Below are 23,793 nucleotides of genomic sequence, written 5' to 3'. Positions count from 1 at the left end.
CACTTTACTACTGCTAAATCAAATAAACCGAAACCCAATACCAATCATCAAAACACCGGCTTCAGACTTAGGATAGTTTAGTACATCAACATTTTCTGGAACATTTTCTTATCTGAGTAAAACAAATAAGCTCAACACCTATGCACGCTCTTTCGCTGGGCTGGATTCCCCTGAGAAAATACATGAATACGTATCTAAATGCCACTGAAAAAATGATCAACTACATTCACCCTCTGCCTCTTTGGCTCATTATCCCACCATACCATCAGCCTTTTTAAAACCCAGCCTTCCTAAAGAGCAGGTAATGGCAGAGTGGGGTAAAGGGATAGAGAATTAAGCCGTTTTACACCAAAGGGTAATTTGGTTTGATAAATGTTCCGTCATGGCCAACTAATAATACATATTTTAAGGGGTGGGGGGGAGGAGGGGGATTCGTCGCACTTGGAAAAAGGTGGGGATGTTATTAATGGGGCCGACTGCACTTTGTCTCATGCAGGGTTACAGCACAAGGTCAAAGAATGTTTCACTGAATTAAAAGCCATTTTGAGCTATGGCACTTCTAATCAGCTCAGACCTAGAGGTGCATAGCTCAGGTATAATGAGGCACCAATGAATTTAAATAAACAGGGTGAATATGGTGATTTATAAAGGCAATGTGCTATCCTTATAGCTCATTAGCAATGACGGATACTTTTTAGTCTTTCAAGCTCTTTTACCCATAGGACTTGAGCTTTTAACCAAGTAATATCCGCCTCTATTGTCAAGAGTGTGCATTCCAGGCAAGACATTTATCCTAGTCATTATGAAGAGAGCGGGGACACAATGCAAGAGTAATGGTAATGTATGCCATCTAAATAAACGACTTTCCCTCTTTCTCTTTTCCTTTTTTCTCTTCTGTAGGATTTCACTAGATGTTTTTCACAGCATGTGAATTCATCTTGATATTTTATTCAAGCTCCTTTTACCCATTGAAAAGAGGAATAATCCTTGATTCAGAAAACGTTTTGCATTTCAAGGAAAATCTTAACTAGTCATGGTAATGGTGGGGGTCCTCCACATTCTAGGATGATCACTTATATAAATTATAATATTTTTGCTGAAAAAGTTAGAGCTTAATTTAAAACTGATACAAAGTACATTCAGCAGAGTGTTAACATGCTAATTAGTAACTTTCTTTGAATAATGATGTTTGATGCTCTCTCAGTCGCTCGCTGAGAAGGGGAATTAATTCTAACATTCTAACCGTCTGACAGCAAGGGTAGGGGCTTTTTTGCCCCTCTTAACTCTCTCTCTCCTTTAACAAGTATTGATCTTGCTGAGTGCAATTACCAAGGTCCTTTTAGCTCTGTGTGTTAAATAGCATAGCTTAGGCTAATGACCCTGCTAGCTTAGCCACGGGCATTAGTGATGTCGTGCACTGAGGCGTGCCAGCGGTCGTGACCACCCACTGCTACAGTTGGGACACGCCAGCGTATTAGTGACTTCATCAGGTCTTTTGTTAGGTACTCTGCTTTTTTTGTTGCCCTTGAAGAAGAGACAGGCATAATGTGGCAGAACGTCTTGATGTTATTATTCACAGGGCTGACTGCGTATCAGTGGTTCACATTTTAATCTGTCCTCCCAGTTTAAATCAGAACACAAAAGCGTGTGAGAAATGAATTTATACGAATTAGCCAATAATTGGCTAAAATGTCAAACAATTGCCATCGAATTATAATATTGTCCAACTCAAATCATTACAGGGACAGGAAATACAGCTAACAGGGGGGGGAAACAAAGAAAATGTATTTAAAAGGCAAAATGGGAGAAAGGGACAAGATAAACAAATAAGTCTGGTGAATTTAGTTACGTTATTACAGTAACCACTCTGAATAAACTGTTCTAATAAATGTTCATCCACCATGAACATGCTCTAATGGCGTTAAGAATGAAACAATAAATAACTAAATATTTATGTGCTTGAAAATGTAATTTGTGTTTGTCCTCACCTATTTTACAGAATTGTCCTTGACCCTTTAACACAGCTAGAGTAGGCTCGCACCAACAGTCATATGCCTCAGCCTGGTGTCTCCGATGGAACTGAGCCATTCAGCCAATTAATAAACTCTTCTCTGTACTTTCCTCACCAGTAGGAAATGAGCAAAAGTATTTCATTAGGATCTATCGTCTGTCTGGTTTCTTCAACCGGTTATATTAAGAGGGTGTCACTGTGATCAGATCCTGACTTGGAGAAATGATTTGCACTGGAAGCATCCTTTTACAGCTCAAGAGTGTACCCTGTTTCAGTCCCCTGTAAAATGTCAACGGCGTCATCCCTACATCTTGCCTTTTGCAAATCCACCCTTTAAGTGCTTCAAACCTATCATTTATCCTGGCAGTGTTGGACACACATTCATTTCAGCCAGACACTTGACAGCACTCTGTTGAGACATTCAAGTTCTCACCAAGACTGAATGTCAAAATGAGCAGCGTATCATATCTAATTACTCTACATCAAGAAGTTCTATCGGTCTTTTGAAGAAAAATGACAGATAAAGAGCACTAAAGCATATACAGTCATGTAGTGGCCCTATGTAGTGGATATATTGTCCCGGAGGGTTTACATCCCTAAGGATTTAGGACAAAATGATCCTGACAGTGGTTTGTCAAACAGCAATGAAGAGTACCTCAAAGTTCATTGTTGCTTCAGATCACCTCTTTTATTTGTTAATCCCTTACCAGAGCCAATTCTATGTTACCTTAGGGGGGTTGAAGATTATCCCTCCAGATTTTCCTTTTTGTTGAGCTAGTCATTAGCTGATACCATTGGCAACCTGCACTAGCAACAAACCAACTTTAGACAGACCAGCAATGTCAGTCTTTGACGATATTGAAACCAGCTACTACATTCCAAAACATAGTTTAAGGCAGATTTAACAAATGATCAAAAGACTGTGACTAGAAACCAACCAGCTTCATTAACTAGGTTTTGCTGCTGAATAGCACGGCAAGGCTGGTTCTGGACCATCATGAGATCAGTAATCCCCAGCATAAAAGCCTGGACAATAATGCTGGTCTTTTCAGATGAATTTATTTAGTAAATTTGATGAAAGGTTGAACTAAAGTCGCTCGCGCACACACACAAACACATTTTTGACCTTATTTATTTACTTGCAACCCAGATCTTAAAGCTCATAAACAAGCAGTGGCTATTTGGAGCTGGAGGTCATAGTTTCATTTCTTGCTTTTAGCAGGTCAGGTGCTCCTGAAATGAGGCTTTACCCTCCCCTCCTTTCCCCGCCAGTGTCCAGCACTACTCGCAGGCTAGCTATGATTAATGTCAATGACGTCCAGCCACAACCCTTCCTACAGCAGATAATGCCAGACAGCAAGCACACTTGACACTTTCAATGTATAATTAAGTAGAAAAAGTCAGCACTGGATATGCAAATTTGTCCAAATGATAAATGATACCGGGTGGCGGCAGGGATTGATTTTGTGTAAATGAAACTAATTATGGAAATGTCAAACATAATTAATAAAACAGGTTTAAGCTGCAAAACACTGTCAATTGAATGAATGAGGAGGCATTGGCGCCTATTGTTTGGGCTTTATTTAGGCCACGGTGTTGTGCTTGTTCGGCGCTCCCAAGCGCACTCTCCCCACCCTCACACCCTCTGCCTCCCTGTACCCGAGACGAGGAGAAATAAATTTGCTTGTCTCTCGGTTGACTGTAGAAATTAATTGCTGGAATCTTGTCCCATCCAAGTGCTACAGTCCCGTGCAGGACATTAACATAACTAATTTAAAAGAACCCAAATGACTGCATAATGGAGCACTGTCAGCGTGTATGACACTCGCTGGTCATACCAAATTAGCTCCGTTTCATAATTGAAAAATTTTCCCAGTTCCATTTTTCACCATCTTTCTCATTGGGGTGACGCGATTGTTGTATTTTCTTTTCGTTCACCGTTTAAACAAAGGATATGTGATGCTCAAAAAGATGTGCTTGACCTATAATTAGTGCAATGCAGATAGGGCGGGACGATCGGGCACACACGAGAGGAGTCATCTCCTTCTTTGCGGTAATGATGCTGGAGACCTTGCAGCCTCTGGGGAAGAGCAAGAGTAATGGAATCTGCTATTTTTATGGGACCTGGATAGTAGGGGGCTGGAGAGGCCGATGGAGTCGCACTGCAGGATGAATCAGCGGGGCACTCACCTAGACTGGCAGCCTCAACCCCAGTCATCAGTCCAGTGTGTCAACACACCACACACTCACATACTGTACATACCCACACACCTGCTGCCAGCTTCTTTTCAACATCTGCTAATGTTACACACGCCGTGTTTTTCACACACTCACCGTGTTGTCTCCAACCAAGCAGACAAACCACTAGTAATTCTGCATTCTGCCACAGAATACAGTTTGTTTGTAACACTGTTCATATCCATTCTTGAAGGGTTATATTTTGCAGAGTTTAGTTACAAACCTGCTTCTACACATCTTTTAATGTTTACAAAAAAGTACCGTTCATCGCGAAATGATGCTCATTAGGTGTGTAAATATATTCTTTTAAGCCCCTGGAAAAAAACAACTCGCAAAAATGATACAACTGTTGAAATCCTTAAGGAAGCGTATTACTTAATACTTGTTGAAAATATTTTCTATTATTGTAAACGTTTTTGGGAGTGATCTCGACTTGATGCCAGAATTGTAACCATTGCATATAAAAGGTAAAAAACTTGCATCACATTGTGCAACGTCTCTTTACGATGTTTATTTTTTGTCCTTGCTACATCCTGAACCAGTACAGAAGTGAACAGCAATCATAATCATAATGAGTGTGGTCAAATGAGTTATGTTTTGTGTTAGGCTTAGGGATATAATATTATGTGAATTATAACCATACAAAATTCTCCACGAGCACTTAAAAATTCATCTTGCGCACATTAGAGGTGGTGTATCTCACTCCAGCACTCTTGCCATTTAAATGTTATTGCCTGCTCTTGTTCGGCAGCGAGTGAGTTGCGAGAGTTCTAAGTATACTAGAAACAACTATAAATGCACATAGAGGTAAAATCTATATGCTTATACATCTCAACCAATGCTGAATTCTATAAGCTTAAATATTTAACATTTACTCACTGTCAAAATGTTTCAAAAAATGTTTGAGATGTCAAACGTCTTTGCTCTCGTGACGTTTTTAACACCCCAGTGTATCTCACAAGTATCAGCCTGGTAGAAATGTATGCAATCACTGTAAGTCAGTAAAAAGTCAATAAAATTTAACAAATTCCGACAATGAATCTTTCTTAACATTATATACCTACAGTGCATACAGTATATGATAAACCATAAACACACTATGTAAATCTCTAACTGTTTAAGACTTTCAAAATTTGCAGATAAACCTTTTGTGTGCTTTTGCTTTCCCCTAACATCTGTCAGGTTGTAATTTACCGATAAAGCGTGTGTCTCAGTTTCTCAGTTTGCTTGTTCTTTTTTGTTACCTTTCTTTTGTACTCATCCATTCCTTTTAGTCCTGTAATATTTTTTCCACTTTCAATTGCCATTCTTGTCAGAGGGTTTCTTAAGCTCAGAGCTGCCTCCAAATGTCAGAGGTCATGGGTCAAACATATGCAGCATGTGTTACAATTTATTACTACGCATTTTTCTCCCCTGACATTATAAAGTAAATTATGTTCTCTGCTCTAAAAAAAAGATCAGGCTTACCTTGTCTCTGTATGGACACTCTCAAGTCCACCTTGATTGGCTGGAGGTTATAACAATTCCAGAAGGCTTTATTGTTAGTGCAAGGGACATGACAGCGAAACTCAGCTGTCTCTGTATTTATAGAAAACACATGCAAAAGGGCTATCTATGAATTTGGGAGGGAGCTTTTGACAGTTAAATAGGACTTCAGAACATAATGCTGTAGTACAGAACAACTTTAATCGGTGTACAGAAACTAGCGTTCTCACTTCATTTGAATATGGGGGATGGCAACGTCAAAATATGTACATTTACTCCTCCCAAGCATATTCTTTATTCTTGAAGGCTCATTATTTCTGAGGGTGTACAGTAGGGACCCTAGGCCCTGGACTTCAAACCCGGTTGGTATTAATCACAATTTATAACGGCTGAAGAATTGAATACTGCTTATAAAGGGCCAACACAGAAGACATGACACATAAACTATGAACAAACATTTAATTTAACTTTATTCAACATTTGTGAACCTGGATCACAAAACCAGTCTTAAGTAGCACGGGAACATTTTTAGTAAAAGCCAAAAATACATTGTGTGGGTCAAAATTATAGATTTTTCTTTTATGCCAAAAATCATTAGGATATTAGGTAAAGAACATGTTCCATAAAGATATTTTGTAAATTCTCAACCCAAAATATATAAAAACTTTATTTTTGTGAGTGGATGGCCTGCTACAGTGCCTCGGATTAACAACTTCAAAGGCGATTTTCTCAATATTTTGATGTTTTGCACCCTTTACTTCCAGAGATTTACACTCTTGTATCTCCACCAGATATTGTCCCATCTTAACAACCCATATATCAATAAAAAGCTTAACTATTCAGCTTTCAGTTGATGTAAAAATCTCAATTTCGAAAAATTGACCCATAAGACCCATAAGGTCACATTTGTTAAATTGTTAAATTTATTGATAACATATTTCTAAATAAGTAAGAAACACAATTTCACACAAAAATATGTTTTACACAAGACGTGCTTTTTGGGGCATTCCTTAATAAATCGTGTTGTGTGATTCATTTAAATAGTCTCCTTCCATCAAGTTTCTGTCTGAAGAGGAAACTCCCACAAATGCATATGCAGTAAGGTCAGTCACAAAAACAGCTGTGTCCACGTCCTGTCACTGTCAATTTTCACTGCGTGTCTTTAGTAAATACGACAGTCTTTTTTTATGCCAAAAGAGACGTTTGTGCTGCCGCAAGCTGTTAGTAAATCTGGTCTCTTTATGAGTAAAATATGCCATTTTGTACTCCTTTCTTTTCCTCAGTTTGGTATTCTGAGCTTCATTTGTTTCCGTGAGACAGCCATGCAGACGGTGTCTTCGTCTGGTAAGATGTTCTCTCTCGCTTTACAGTAGGATATATAATGGCAACATAAAGCATCATGAAATGTGATTCACAGGGCCTCAGGCACTTGAAGACGCATGCAAACAAACACATATGCACACAAAGAAGTCGATCTTCCGTCCTGCAGTGCCACTTCGACCCAGTTATGCAGGTTAACATTCTCTAGTGGTGCATTAGATCTCTGACTCCTATAGGCACTGCAACACCCACTTACAGAGCCAAGGGTGAGTGGTTTTAGTTGCATAACACACCCTCAGACATCAAAAATACTGTGTTCATTGGCTGCAGAGGATGGCTTGGGGTGGGGGGTTAGGGGTGCTTTACTCTACGCAAAGACAGCGAGAGGAAAAAAAACACTGTGAATTGAAACTTGCTAACTTTGTAATGGAAATGGTGTTGACCTCTCGGCTGTATTGTTGGGGCTGAAGCATTGTTGCAATCAATATGCGCTCAGGGGAGAGAGTGTGGGGCAAGGACCTTTCGTTCCTGAAAATAATGTGAGACGCTGATTTGTTATTTTCCAGACACGAAGAAAACAAGCAGACGGGTGGCAGTGCACGCAGGTGCCTCATTTTGGGAATACTTCTGAGATATGAAATAAATAGTGAGTGGAAAGAAATGTATCTGCAGACGAGGAATAAACATAAAAAATATTGTACAGTTAGCGCTGGTCTGCTTTAGGCAGTGGCTTTGTGGACAAATGGCATTCATTAGTATTTCATAAATCATTCTTGGAAAGTTATGTTTAAGCTAAAAAAAAAGATCTGCAATGATTATATTTACAGAAAAATAAAGCTAACCCAGAAATGCACATCTTCACAATTCCAAAACATTCCCATGTTCCAGCATCTCTTCTCCAGGCATGGTGCTTGCAAAAAAGTCATTTTGGCTGATGTGAGACTGGTATCATAAGCTTGTTAATAAAGGAGCTATCATTACTCATTCATTTATCGGCGCTGGAATTAATGGGGACAGTTCGAGTGACGGGTTAATCTAAATCACATTTTCTCTAGACTGTGTGTGTATGCACATGAATATTGCCACCTCAAACGGCCCCGGCAGTCAGATGGCAAAAAATAAAGCCAAAATGGGTTGAGGAGAAGATGAGGGTACCCTCATGTGAAGTGCCCTACTTGCTTCAGTATTGGCCACTCATTTAATTGGAAACCCTTTATACTCAAACACACATACACCTGGTTGAAGTGCTGATTTAAAACAGCCTCTTCTCATGTATAGATGCTGCTGCTAAAATGAATCCACAGTATGTAAGAGCTTTCCGAAATGCATTTTACAATACATGCACACAAAGCTACTGGATATTGATGAGGACTACACAAAACGGTTTACGTTATTAGATTTATAGCAAAACGTGGTTTGACCAATGTATGTACTATGAATATTTCTAATATTGCCATAAACAACAGTTCTGCAGTTTTCTTTATTCATTTACTGTCTTTGGAGTATATGTGAGTGTCACACTTAAGCTATACTGATACAGTATATGAATTCCAATATGGCTCATACATATGCGATAAAGGTACCCGGAGAGCTACAGTGTCAAGACAAGAATGATTCTCTTTACAGTTTTTTTCTTCCTCTCAGCTAAACTTTTATCAAACATAAGTGTGAAATTACTCAGACATACGAAATGTAGCATGCTAAAAACCCAACGCCATTAGTTTTCTCCTGCAGCTCATCACAAATACACAGCACTCCACAGCCTTAAAAAGCATTAAAATTGATACAGGTGTTTTCAGCTCGGCTATACAACATGGAATACTTCCTGAATTCTGTAAGATCTGAGTCTTTTATTACTCCATACGACCACCTGGAAAACCACCCCGTTCCAAAACAAATGACTCCAGCCTGGGAAAGGGCCCTTGTGACTGTGTGGGTATGTGTAATATGTAGCTTCTTTCATCTTTACTGACATTGACAAGTTTCCCTGTGTGATCCACAGAGTGTGTGTGCATGTGTCTTCTCCTCCCCTCACGTCCATCATGCTGTCACACACTTTCCCACATCTGGCCGTTTGCCCAGATATGTGTGTTACTATGAGTATGTTTGGGTGGGTTTGGGTGTCTTGTTGATCCTAGCTCACCCCTCTCCTGTCAATCTAGAATTACCCAAAGCCTCTACCCCTGACCTGCCTCTGACAAGCATCAAGCTCCTTTCCACGGCCCTCTTTGTTTCTTTCGTCTACACTCAATTTCCTCAGGCTGTCCCTCAGGCTCAATACATGATACTGTTGCTTGTTGTGAGAATGCTTGTTAGTTCTGAGGACTGGCTTTCTGTACTACAGTAACCGGTCAGTGAGACTTGAGTAATTTGAGCCTCTATAACTGTATCCTCTTTATCTAAAGTCTGATAAGGTATAACCTTGCGTTTCGGTTTCCTCTCACACCTGTTTGGCCATTGTTTGGCATTGCTGCTAGTGTTTCAGCTGCTACAGTAGCCCATTATAAACCTTACTATTAAATGGATTGATCAACATTATTTTGATGTCATACTCAACAGCCACGTTGGTTTGTGAACGGACATGAAAGTTAATCTAGTGGCCAGAACAATGGCTTTCGCTATTCATTCTCTATAGTCTCAGGTGGGGCCATATAGGAAAAGAGGTGCTTCTCACATTTGGCCATTGGATGGTATTTGATAGGGACGTTAATTTAGAGAGGCTTTGTTGGGAGCAACATGAAGGGGCAGAAAGGTATGAGAAGGTGGGTATGAAAGTAAGTACATTGAAACACCTTCAATACATGCAAATGTGTGTGTCTATGCGTGTGTGTGTGTGCATTTTGTGAGATAGTGTATGTGTATGCCATTGAAAAGAGAAACAGGAAAGCCAGTCTTTACTTTCCTATAGAATGGAAACAATGGTCAGAAACGTCTTGACAAGAAATGCTCCTACACGTTGCTTAGGAATATTTATGCCGGTGACAAACTTCATTTCATTCCAATCCTCCAATCATTTCCTGTCCACTGTTCCCTGTCGTAAAAAGTGCCAAAAGGCTGAAAATGTAAAAGTAAAAACTGTTCCAAAATGCAAGAAATTCATCCACATAACATACAAGCACCTTCAGTCGCAAGCACACACACACACACACACACACATACTCTATTCGCATCTCTTCCGCCTCTGAGTGGCTTGCTTGGTTCTGGCTGAATAGGCACACTTGTTTGAATGTCATATTTACACCGACGCTTTGTCAAAAAGCGAACTTCCTCGGGCGTGAGCGGCGGAGCCCGAGCATATGGCCGTCAGGCTCTGGGGAGACATGACAGCCTATCGGAGCAGGCGTGCAACGCTGGCCGGGCAGATGCTCTGGGCTTGGCGGCGATTAAGTGGAGATCATCACTGTTTTCTTTGAGCACCACTGTGCCTTGTACTCAGAAGTGTTTGGTTAATCACTGTCTGCATTCGACAGAAGCTGCCAAAACGCTCATTAAGTCGGAATAGTCTCCGACATGTCATGCTTGGAAGATGGAATTTTTTTTCTTGTTTTTTTTTGGCAATGTGTTTTTCTAAGTAGGACGACCAATCACACATCAGTGTGTGGGGATTGTTGCTTATATGACATTGATACACTAAAACGTCTATTTAGAGTTTATGTAGTGTGTGATGTGTGCTTGTGTTGTAGCTCTTCTTTCATGCTTTGTCTCTTGCTTGGTTGTGGTGGGACTGTGTGTGCGTGTTTGTGTGTCTGGCCTGGCCTCTGAGGATGGGTGCTCATTCTTTTCTCATCTGTTCAACTGAGAAGCTTCTGGTTTCTGCATGTTATTAGCAAAACGCTCCGAGTCACAAGTATCCAGCCCCAAATAGCACACAGTGTGTGTTTGTGCGTGTGTGCGTGTTTGTGTGTGGCTGTATGCAGTGGGAGCAACACTTTCTTCTCCTGTGTGTGAAGTGTGTGTATCACACATTTGCTTGTATGTTCATGTAATAGGCTATTTTTCTACAACTTCCACTTGTTCTTTACCACTTTTCTCCCTTTAAGGCGTTCGCCTCGCCTGATCACATCCCACAGCGATACTTTTTTTCCCTAAATGCTGCTTTTTCTGTGCACGAAACATTCTTTGAAGTGTGGAAACATCTAGGCATTGTAAAAGAAGCTACCTCTGCAGGCATTATGTCTGGTTAATCACAACACAAATACAAATAATAATATGATTACTGCATCTCTGTTGTCGTGCAGAGCTGGAAAATAATATTTACCATTCCCCTTTTATGTTAATCATCTTGTTAGCAAATAACAGACTGCTTCTAGTGCCGAGCTAATGCTGCCATTCTTCCAGCTGTGTATTGAAAATATACAAATACATTTATAAAAGCCAAAACAACCTATTTTTAAGACACCCACACATTGATGTTGAATCATGCGATTTGAGGTGCTGTTCTCTGAAATCTAAAGCTTTAGCAGGCTTGGTACCCGTTTGCGCTAAAATATCTGAACGGAATTAGAAAGACTTTGAATGCATTTGCATGGTAAAGCAGACATGCTCACCTTACAAAGACTGGGATCCCCATTATTGCAGTTTGGAGATCCCTTTAGAGGCTTTTTTGCCCCAGTTTGAATAATGCTCTTTATCTTTTTATGTTTATTTTTTTCTGGTTCAAAGCATTGGAGGGCAGATATATAATTTATCGGAAGCTATTCCTGTGGCTAGCATCAAATTTCAGGATACAAATATTTTGAATGACTATATATGCACATAAGCACTGTAACAGAACCACTAAGATGGCAAGAGGTAAGAGCTTTAACAATGTTAATCGCACACACAGAAGATAAACAGGTAAGTAATGAGCATTTGATATAGACTGATGAGTAGGTTACTGTATAATGCTGTCCTTGTGTTTGCAGGAGATCGTGTACAGCGGGCTGTGGAATCGTGAGGAAGACCTTTTTGAATCACCAAGACACAGTTGTCAGACTTTCTTAGCTGAATGAAGGCTTGGTTAGCACTGTGAGAAATACCCATCTCTTCCAAGTTCACTCCATACTCAAGCTCAGAACTATGAAATATTAATAAATAAACAAACCTAAAATACATGATGTACCACATTCTGCTTAGGATAAACATTAAGATCATCTGCATGAAAATATTTGAGACATTTTTTTTATTGGAGTTTCTGAACTATCCATCCATCCATCCATTTTCTTCCGCTTATCCGGGACCGGGTCGCGGGGGCAGCAGTCTAAGCAGAGATGCCCAGACATCCCTCACCCTAGACACTTCCTCCAGCTCTTCCGGGGGGACACCGAGGCGTTCCCAGGCCAGCCGGGAGACATAATCCCACCAGCGTGTCCTAGGTCTTCCCCGGGGTCTCCTCCCGGTCGGACGGGCCCGGAACACCTTCCGAGGAAGGCGTCCAGTAGGCATCCGTAACAGATGCCCAAGCCACCTCAGCTGACCCCTCTCGATGTGGAGGAGCAGCGGCTCTACTCCGAGCTCCTCGCGGGTGACCGAGCTTCTCACCCTATCTCTAAGGGATCGCCCAGCCACCCTGCGGAGGAAGCTCATTTCAGCCGCCTGTATCCGGGATCTTGTCCTTTCGGTCATGACCCAAAGCTCATGACCATAGGTGAGAGTAGGAACGTAGATTGACCGGTAAATTGAGAGCTTCGCCTTGCGGCTCAGCTCTTTCTTCACCACGACGGACCGGTACATCGACCGCATTACTGCAGAAGCTGCACCGATCCGTCTGTCAATCTCCCGTTCCCTCCTCCCCTCACTCGTGAACAAGACCCCGAGATACTTAAACTCCTCCACTTGAGGAAGGAACTCTCCACCAACCTGAAGTGGGCAAGCCACCCTTTTCCGACTGAGGACCATGGCCTCGGATTTGGAGGTACTGATTTTCATTCCAGCCGCTTCACACTCTGCTGTAAACCGTCCCAGTGCATGCTGAAGGTCCTGGTTTGAAGGGGCCAACACGACGACATCATCCGCAAATAGCAGAGACGAGATCGTGTGGTCCCCAAACCTGACACCCTCCGGCCCCTGGCTGCGCCTAGAAATTCTGTCCATAAAAATTACAAACAGAACCGGTGACAAAGGGCAGCCCTGCCGGAGTCCGACATGCACTGGGAACAGGTCCGACTTACTGCCGGCAATACGAACCAAGCTCCTGCTTCGGTCGTACAGGGACCTGACAGCCCTTAGCAAAGGACCACAGACCCCATACTCCCGAAGCACCCTCCACAGGATGCCGCGAGGGACACAGTCGAATGCTTTCTCCAAATCCACAAAACACATGTGGATTGGTTGAGCAAACTCCCATGCACCCTCCAGCACCCTGTAGAGGGTGTAGAGCTGGTCCAGTGTTCCACGGCCTGGACGAAAACCACACTGTTCCTCCTGAATCCGAGGTTCTACTATCGGCCGTATTCTCCTCTCCAGTACCCTGGCATAGACTTTCCCGGGAAGGCTGAGAAGTGTGATCCCCCTGTAGTTGGAACACACCCTCCGGTCCCCCTTCTTAAAAAGAGGGACCACCACCCCGGTCTGCCATCCCAGAGGCACTGTCCCCGACCGCCACGCGATGCTGCAGAGGCGTGTCAGCCAAGACAGCCCCACAACATCCAGAGACTTGAGGTACTCAGGGCGAATCTCATCCACCCCCGGTGCCCTGCCACTGAGGAGTTTCTTGACTACCTCAGTGACTTCGGCTTGGGTGATGGACGAGTCCACCTCTGAGCCCTCAGCCTCTGCTTCCTCAATGGAGGACGTGACGGTGGGATTGAGGAGATCCTCGAAGTACTCCTTCCACCGACCGACGACATCCCCAGTTGAGGTCAACAGCCTCCCACCTCCACTGTAAACAGCGTTGGTAGGGCACTGTTTCCCTCTCCTGAGGCGCCGGACGGTTTGCCAGAATCTCTTCGAGGCCAGTCGATAGTCCTTCTCCATGGCCTCACCAAACTCCTCCCAGGCCCGAGTTTTTGCCTCCACAACCACCCGGGCAGCAGTCCGCTTGGCCTGCCGGTACCTGTCAGCTGCCTCAGGAGTCCCACAAGCCAACCAGGCCCGATAAGACTCCTTCTTCAGCTTGACGGTTTCCCTTACTTCCGGTGTCCACCACCGGGTTCGGGGATTCCCGCCTCGACAGGCACCGGAGACCTTACGGCCACAGCTCCGAGTGGCCGCTTCGACAATGGAGGCGGAAAACATGGTCCACTCGGACTCAATGTCTCCAGCCTCCCTCGGGATCTGGTTGAAGCTCTGCCGGAGGTGGGAGTTAAAGATCTCTCTGACAGGAGACTCCGCCAGGCGTTCCCAGCAGACCCTTACAGTACGTTTGGGTCTGCCGAGTCTGTCCAGCTTCCTCTCCTGCCATCGGATCCAACTCACCACCAGGTGGTGATCAGTTGACAGCTCCGCCCCTCTCTTAACCCGAGTGTCCAAAACATATGGTCGCAGGTCAGATGAAACGACCACAAAGTCGATCATCGACCTGCGGCCTAGGGTGTCCTGGTGCCACGTGCACTGATGGACACCCTTATGCTTGAACATGGTGTTCGTTATAGACAAACTGTGACTAGCACAGAAGTCCAATAACTGAACACCGCTCGGGTTCAGATCAGGGGGGCCGTTCCTCCCAATCACGCCCCTCCAGGTGTCACTGTCGTTGCCGACATGGGCGTTGAAGTCCCCCAGTAGGACGACCGAGTCCCCAGTCGGAGCACTTTCCAGCACCCCTCCCAGAGACTCCAAGAAGGTCGGGTACTCTGCACTGCCGTTCGGCCCGTAGGCACAAACAACAGTGAGAGACCTAACCCCGACCCGTAGGCGCAGGGAAACGACCCTCTCGTTCACCGGGGTAAACTCCAACACATGGCGGGAGAGCTGGGGGGCTATAAGCAGACCCACACCAGCCCGCCGCCTCTCACCATGGGCAACTCCAGAGTGATGAAGTGTCCATCCTCTCTCGAGGAGTGTGGTTCCAGAGCCCAAGCCATGCGTAGAGGTGATCCCGACTATCTCTAGTCGGAACCTCTCAACCTCCCGCACCATCTCAGGCTCCTTCCCCGCCAGCGAGGTGACATTCCACGTCCCTAGAGCTAGCTTCCATGTCCAGGGATCGGGCTGTCGAGGCACTCTCCTCCGACTGCCGCCCGATCCACAATGCACCGACCCCCTATGGTCCCTCCCGCACGTGGTGAGCCCACGGGAAGGCGGCCCCACGTCGCTCCTTCGGGCTGAGCCCGGCCGGACCCCGTGGGGAAAGGCCCGGCCACCAGGCGCTCGCATACGAGCACCGACCCCGGGCCTGGCTCCAGGGTGGTGCCCCGGTTGCGCCATACCGGGCGACGTCACGGTCCTTGTTTTTGTAAACATCATATGGGGTTTTCTGAACTACTGAAAGTAAATAACGATTGATACAATTTCACCTGCTCTATATAAACATGTATACGCTTAACATTTTAGGAAATGCTTGTTGAAATAATTGTTACATTAGATTCCCATACATGATCTTACTACAAAATAAAATTAATAATTGAATAACAAAATATACCATTAAAATCATCCTGAAGCTTACATGTGTGGTGTGGAGGCACCTCAGCAGGACGGTTAAATCCGGACTTTGAAGCAGGACAAACAACCAATCAGGAGGCAGCTTCTAAATAACGGATTTATTCCAAACTGCACTGGGGAGGGTTCTTTGTACCCACCTTTTTCAAAGAACCATTACAGCAGAAAAAGGGTTATTCAGAAGACGTGGCTCTAAATAGAACCTTTAGCATCAACAAAGAACCTTTCAATGACTATATTTTTAAGAGTGTACTGTTTGAACGTAACTCATCAGGAGGAGAGGTAGAAAGAGAGAGAGAAACATGAGAGGCTGTGCAAAAGACTGAAAGCACAGCAGATGCTGCTCCGATTAGCAAATATATTTGTTCATATCAACAATGTTTATTGCACACACGGAAAATAAAAAGGCTGTAAATGAGCATTTGATATAGACTGATGAAAAGGTTACTGTGTTGCAGGAGATCGTGTACAGGGGGCTGTGGAATCCAGAGGATGTGCAGCACGAGGAAGACGACGACCTATGAGGTCAGGTGAGTCACACGGGTAGGTATCCGTTTATGAGTCCGTTTCTATGCCAGACCAGACGAAGGAGTAAGTCTTTTGTAATGAGGCTGATGAGGATGATGATTGTGTGCAGATGGCAGTGATCAGAACTTTGAAGAATTAAAGGCACAACTTTTGCCATAGTTTTGTTGTAAGATCTATTAAGTATGTTTGAAAAGGTATTGTATTTGTAATAACATGACAATGTTAAATATTATTGTATTCAGGTGTAATCACTGTGTTAATTTCCCCCCTGAAATAATTAAGATATTCACTATTAAAATGTAATATTTTCCCTTTCTACAGTACAGCATGGCTGGAAAGTAATCCCATTCTACTTTTCCAGTTTCTACAATTGACTATATTCATCAGGCTCAATAATAAAGTCACACAAATGAATGTTTAAGCCCTGTTTGTGGAAACTGACATGTATGTATTTTTTTCCGCTGTATTATCTAGATTATACACATCACAATGATCTGTATTATTATTTCAATTTCCCCATATGTTGCAGGGAATGAATAATCTCCCACGTTGATTTTTCTTTTCCTCTTTGAGTGTCCTTACGTTTTTGCATCAAGGGGATCTTAATCAGATATGTCAGTAGGGATGACAGCATGAGTAGCATTCTGGTGTTTCAGCGATGGCAAACAGGATATGAGACCTTGATTGAGTAGCGCTGCATACAAGTAAAAGACAGTCTGTCATAGTGTCCTCACAAAGATGTTGAATTCCACTGTGAACACCCTTCAATCATGAGGTCTGTTTAGTTAACGCTTCATTAGCATGGAACACCATGTACAACACGATGGGCAAAAATCAGCACTTTCACTTCAAACTGCAAACCAGTATCACAGTTCTGTGAGGGGCTGCCACAGATATCTTGGTGAAAGCCCACCTGATAAATCCCTGTGTCAGGCTGTACACTCTTAAGACAAATGGTTCTAAATAGTACCACAAAAGGGTTCTTGGGCTTGTAACAATAGCAGAACCCTATATATGTTACTATATAGATCCCTTTTGATAAGGTTCCATAAAGTACCTTATGCTGAAAAGTGCTATATAGAACCTCAGTGGTGCTATGTAGAACCTTTTTATTATCAGAAGACAGAAGGGGTTTTCTTTTGATATTTCTATGAATTATTGTTATTTTAGGAATTTATCTATTTATTATCATTGTTATTTATTCTGTTAGATGTTTTATCTACTTTTCTTTAGCCAGTATTTTAAGATGTTTTACAGTTTGTAACAAGAAATGTAAATGTCATGTAAACCAAATAATCGTTTTATTTCCTACTGCTCAGATATAATGCATTGCAAAATTCCACCGCAAACCATAAGGTTATGTTAACACCATTTTGTAGTGTGTTTTGGCAAGTATTTGAGTATGGTTTAATGGTTTCATCAATAAAACCCAACACATACCAGTAGCAACTTTTGTTTCCATTAACCATTAAATCCAGTAGAATTTGTGTGAATGGTTTCTATATGCATTTCATAAGGCTAAAATATAGTTTAGTGCTGCTCACTGTACATCCAGTGGGGGGAGATGTCTTAATGCATAAGGAGTGTGCTCATCAATGTCACTTTTTCCCATCACAGCCCAGGAGGCGTCAACCAATCGCCACATACGTGTAGGCTACAACATTGTTTGTCTACAGTGCCTAAAAACAATGCAGGAATTATATTTTGGGATTCGGTTGTCAATGTCTGTGTCAGATAATATCCCTGGACTACCACAATATAAAAAAATTTAATTAAAAAACTATCTGCGAAACTAATTCTAGCTTGACAATACTAGCAAACTATGCTCCTCAATGCATTGTCAAGCGCCAACAGATGCATTTTCAGATGCATTTAAATACTCGAGTGAACAAAATTGAGAGGCAAAGAGAATTAAGGCCCATGGCGCAAAATAAGTAACAAATCGCTGTGAAAAACGCAAAAATAGACAAACAAACGATCATCTGGTGAATTATGGTAGAAGTAGAGCCCGCTATAATGCAAACTATAGCCTGATGAAACTCAGAACCGCTTTAATAACTTTTGTTTCTATTATTTTGTAGAATCCGTTGCAGTCATCTTAACCAGTGGATTCCATTTACAGGACAGTATAATATTCATGGAGGGGATATACGTTGTAACAGGTATAATATTACCCAAATTTGATATGTAGCCTAATGAGTTATACTACTGCGTTACAGCAAAAACAAATATATTGCTGTAATATCGCTACTTTTGTAATGCGTTACTCCCAACACTGTTAGCCCTAATCAAAGACATAAGCAAAATAAATATGTTTTGGCACATTTAAGCTCAAAAGCAGTAGAAATGTAAGTAAGTAAAGGTTAAAAATTTTACTTATATAGTCAATTATTTATGTATATATATATATATATATATATATATATATATATATATATATATAGTTATAACTTAAAAATGTAATGTATTTTTATTTAGTTTAAGTTACAAGTTTATATAGCAAGCAATCCAACCAGGCAGTCAGGCAGGCAGTAAAATGATGACATTGTGTATTGTTTGCCGTGTTATGTGGCAGGTACATGCATTGTTTTTGTGTGTGATTATGATGTTGAGTTTCTGGTTAAATAGAAGTATGAGTATTAGGCCAAGCCAGAACTGTGTATGTCAGTCAGGTGTTTTCAGGAGCCTAGAAGAGACATAGGGACAAAACAAGCTGATTTTAGTGTAGATGCCACTCACGTATGGAAGAATTATGACATGACAGAAGTTTGGTTGAGCTGACTCATGCTGTATGGACATGTTTATGCAGGTAATAAAGATAATGCTTGGCTAAAGATTTATTCATAAATTGTGTTGACTTACTTGTGAATTTCTCTAAATTTGCCTCTACCATTATGCCAAAGTCAGACCTGCAGCAATCCAGCTGTGAGTTTTTCTTATGATTCACCTAAAATAGAGACTAGTACATGCGCTATTAGAACACACACAACTTCCATTTCCAAAATGCCTTAACAGTAAATTACTATAAAATGTATGAAGGAATGCCATCAACTTTAAAATAAACATGAACAAATCACCTTTTTAAAACAACAAGACACAGTTGTCAGACTTCTTAGCTGAATGAAGGCTAGGTTAGCACTGGGAGAGATACCCATCTCTTCCAAGCTCACTCGGAGTCTGAAATGTTAATAAATAAACAAATCTAAAATAAATGTTGCACCACAATCTGTTTAGGATAAACATTAAGATAATCTGCATGAAAATATTTGCGAACAATGGTTTATTGGAGTTTCTTAACCAGTTGAAGTAAATAATGATTGATACAATTTCACCTGATATATATATACAATCAGTCATATAAAGGATTATTAGGAACGCCTGTTCAATTTCTCATTAATGCATTTATCTAATCAACCAATCACATGGCAGTTGCTTCATTGCATTTAGGGGTGTGGTCCTGGTCAAGACAATCTCCTGAAATCCAAACTGAATGTCAGAATGGGAAAGAAGGGGATTTAAGCAAGTTTGAGCGTGGCATGGTTGTTGGTACCAGACGGGACGGTCTGAGTATTTCACAATCTGCTCAGTTACTGGGATTTTCACACACAACCATTTCTAGGGTTTACAAAGAATGGTGTGAAAAGAAAATGCCTTGTTCATGCTAGAGGTCAGAGGAGAATGGGCCGACTGATTCAACCTGATAGAAGAGCAACTTTGACTGAAATATCCACTTGTTACAACCGAGGTATGCAGCAAAGCATTTGTGAAGCCACAACACGCACAACCTTGTGGCGGATGGGCTACAACGGCAGAAGACCCCACCGGGTACCACTAATCTCCGCTACAAATAGGAAAAAGAGGCTACAATTTGCACGAGCTCACCAAGATTGGACAGTTGAAGACTGGAAAATGTTGCCTGGTCTGATGAGTCTCGATTTCTGTAGAGTCAGAATTTGGCGTAAACAGAATGAGAACATGGATCCATCACGCCTTGTTACCACTGTGCAGGCTGGTGGTGGTGGTGTAATGGTGTGTGGGATGTTTTGTTGGCACACTTTAGGCCCCTAAGTGCCAATTGGGCATCGTTTAAATGCCACGGCCTACCTGAGCATTGTTTCTGACCATGTTCATCCCTTTATGACCACCGTGTACCCATCCTCTGATGGCTACCTCCAGCAGGATAATGCACCATGTCACAAAGCTCGGATCATTTCAAAGTGGTTTCTTGAACATGGCAATGAGTTCACTGTACTAAAATGGCCTCCACAGTCACCAGATCTCAACACAATAGAGCATCTTTGGGATGTGGTGAAACGGGAGCTTCATGCCCTGGATGTGCATCCCATAAATCTCCATCATCTGCAAGATGCTATCCTATCAATATGGGCCAACATTTCTAAAGAATGCTTTCAGCACCTTGTTGAATCAATGCCACGTAAAATTAAGGCAGTTCTGAAGGCGAAAGATGGTCAAACACATTATTAGTCTGGTGTTCCTAATAATCCTTTAGGTGAGTGTACATATATATGCTCGGCTTGACATTTTAACACATATTTTATTCTAAATAATTGTTACATTAGATTCCCATAAATTATCTTACCATAAAATAACCATAAAATAAAATTAATAATTGAATAACGATAAAATACAGGTTCAAAAACAGCCTAAAGTCAATTCAAGTCAGCTGTATTAAGGACTGTTAAATACGAACCCTGAAGCAGGACAAACAACCAATCAGGAGGCAGCTTCTAAATAACTGATTTAATTTAAACTGAAAAAGGCGGGAACAAAGAACCCTTCCCAATTCAAAGAACCATTACAGCAGAAAAAGGGTTATTCAGAAGACGTGGCTCTAAATAGAAGCTTTAGCATCAACAAAGAACCTTTGAAGAACTATATATTTTTAGGGTGTACTGTTTGAACGGAACTCATCAGGAGGAGAGGTAGAAAGAGAGAGAGAAACCTGGGAGGCTGTGCAAAAGAGGGAACGCACAGCAGATGCTGCTCCGATTAGCTGGATTAGTTCCACTGCATTTTCAGCAATAAAGTTGCAAGTCATTTGGCTGAGAGCGAATGAGGGGCACAGATGAAACTCTGTCAAAGTGTTAGCAACAGAATAAGCAGGTTTTGTTAACTCTCCTGACATCTCCTGGCTTTATTGTGACCTAAATGTAAATCAAGCAATCTGAATATAGCCAGCTGTCCAGGCCACGTTTGATTTTTTATGCTTAAACAGAATGTGTTGATATTATGAAATGTGGTTGTGAGATTTAACGAGGATGTATTCGTTAATGTCTATAACGGATGATATTCTCTTGGCTCTGCTTAACAAATACCTTTATCTGGAATGGGTTCCTGTGCTAACTAGCCATGAAAGTGTGCAGCTTAGACGTCTCTGATTCTGCAAATTGCAATGAGGAAGGAAATAATTGTGCTAATAGGATTTCGTCTATGTGATTTTGTTAATGGTCTGAAAATATCCCATTTCAGTTCATTTAGTGGAGTAGAATGTGTCTTATTGGAGTGCTTATCTATGCTTGTTTTCCTGATTATTCAGTATTTTTTAGCTACAGCCAATTTTCACCCTATTAAAGCATGATATTGGAGCTCAGAGGATAAATGAATATGAAAACATTACATGAGACCTCAATATTTCCTGCCTATGATTAGAATGATAATTGTTAAGTGTACAGTCTTATTTCTTAACTTGGTGAATGCTAGTCATTCCAAATGTACAGTATTGAAGTGTTCCTGTCTAGTTATGTGTAGTTATTGTATACTTATATGCTATTTAGGGCAAAGTAGTTGACATGTACAATAATGTATGCACAAGGACAATGTATGTATGCTTACATCACATTGACAGTACATGCCTGTTCATGAGCCACCCATAAAGTGCTTTCTAACTAGATTTACTTTTATACACAAAAAACTCCAGTTCTGCCAGTTGGCTCAAAGTTAGAGGGGAGCTGTCGGAGTAAATGGCAGCAGCTGCTCGCAGTTCTAAAGAGCATGTCCCAGTCAGCGCGGGAAAAGTCATGGCATCTACATTAATACTACCTTAATGGCCCATCTGCCGCTCCGTAGGGTCCTCGCACCACTCTATGGAGTCATAGGCGTTTGACAGGCAGTCTTCAGCATGCCAGACGCCCACCGCATGCCAAATGGCCCAGAGACGGCCTGACATCGCCTGGATCTGTCAAACTCTTTCCTCACCGCTCGTCAAAAAATGTCCCCGGTGAAAGTTACGGCAGCTTTTCACACGTGAGCGCTTCTGGATGTGCAGGGAGGACATCAGATGAGTTGACGGTTAGCAATTGACACCTCTTTCCCGTTCTTTTTCTATTATCTATCTCTCCATTCTTCGTTTAGACACACTTTTGCATTAGTGATGGTGTTAATGGGTTTAAGGAAAAAGCACTAATTTGCTGGTTTTGTAAGAATATTTGGATAATAAAACATCAACAAACATTTTCGATTGCATTTTCCTAAAAAAAAATATATATAATATATATATTTATACATAATATGCCTTTTACTGAACATCAATGTAGTTTATAATTGTTGTTGCTACCCTTTACAGGTATTATTGTATTTAAGATTTATTATTGTATAAGATACACCTCTCAATTAAAATTAAGGTAACCCGCAGCCCAGATTTTTATATACAAACAACTTTGAACATTTGTTTAAAACCATGTCTTCCCCTTCATTGTTAGACTTTGTTTGAATCACAGCTTGATTTTGTTAAGCGTTCATTTTCCTGTTACTAATGCTGTTTTGTGACCTATCTGTGCAACTGACAGTGTGTGTGGGGGCTACCAAAGGTTTAGTGTTATTCAGCGTTTGGAAGTGGCAGGCATTTCTGTTTTTCCATATATCATAATAACATGTAGATAGGCGGGATAAGGCATGGTATCATTTATTATTTAAAAACCAAACAAGCCAAAGAAGAAAACATGTGATCTTTTCCAGAGGGGAGAGAGAGTCAGGGAAAGGCCATCGAGGAAACAGTTGGTTAGTTATCTGGAAGGGAAAATATGCATGTGTGTGTGTTTTGCCACCAGCTCTTCAAACGCTAGCACTCTGCTGAAACACAGCTGGGAACAGCAGGGAAAGTTGAAGAGTGTCTTCCTCATCTCATCCTCCTCCTTTCTGCTGATGTGTAATGTTTTCTCTGTCTCTCTCTCTCTTTATCAATGTTTCGTCTTGCCTTTCGCCCCCTCACTCCCTTACTCTTCTGCGTCTCTCTGGGCATCTCTGCTCGTCTGTGGCAGTCCCAGCCAGAGGGAGAAAGGGGAGGAAGATGAGGAGAAGGCAGATGAAGAGAGGGTGTGTTTTCAATGATACAGCCTCTGAACTCGGCACAACATTCTGTTTCCATCAAATTACTCCCAAATGGCCTCCATTTACCCTCACTGCTTTTTTTTTTGTTTTTAACCAAAACTAAATTAAAAGTGTATGTATCACACTAACATAAACTATTACCAGTGCTTAAAATTGAATAAAGCAAGACGTGTATTTTGACATGATGTTGGCTTTGTGAAAATCATACCTTCTTAGTAGATAAGGAATTTGGTAAGTACAAAAAACTCAACGATGTCATGGTATAATTTATTCTTCACAGACACTCA

This window comes from Barbatula barbatula (genome assembly GCF_947034865.1).
Source record: "Barbatula barbatula genome assembly, chromosome: 2".
Classification (NCBI taxonomy): Eukaryota; Metazoa; Chordata; class Actinopteri; order Cypriniformes; family Nemacheilidae; genus Barbatula; species Barbatula barbatula.
This window is presented reverse-complemented; position numbering follows the sequence as displayed.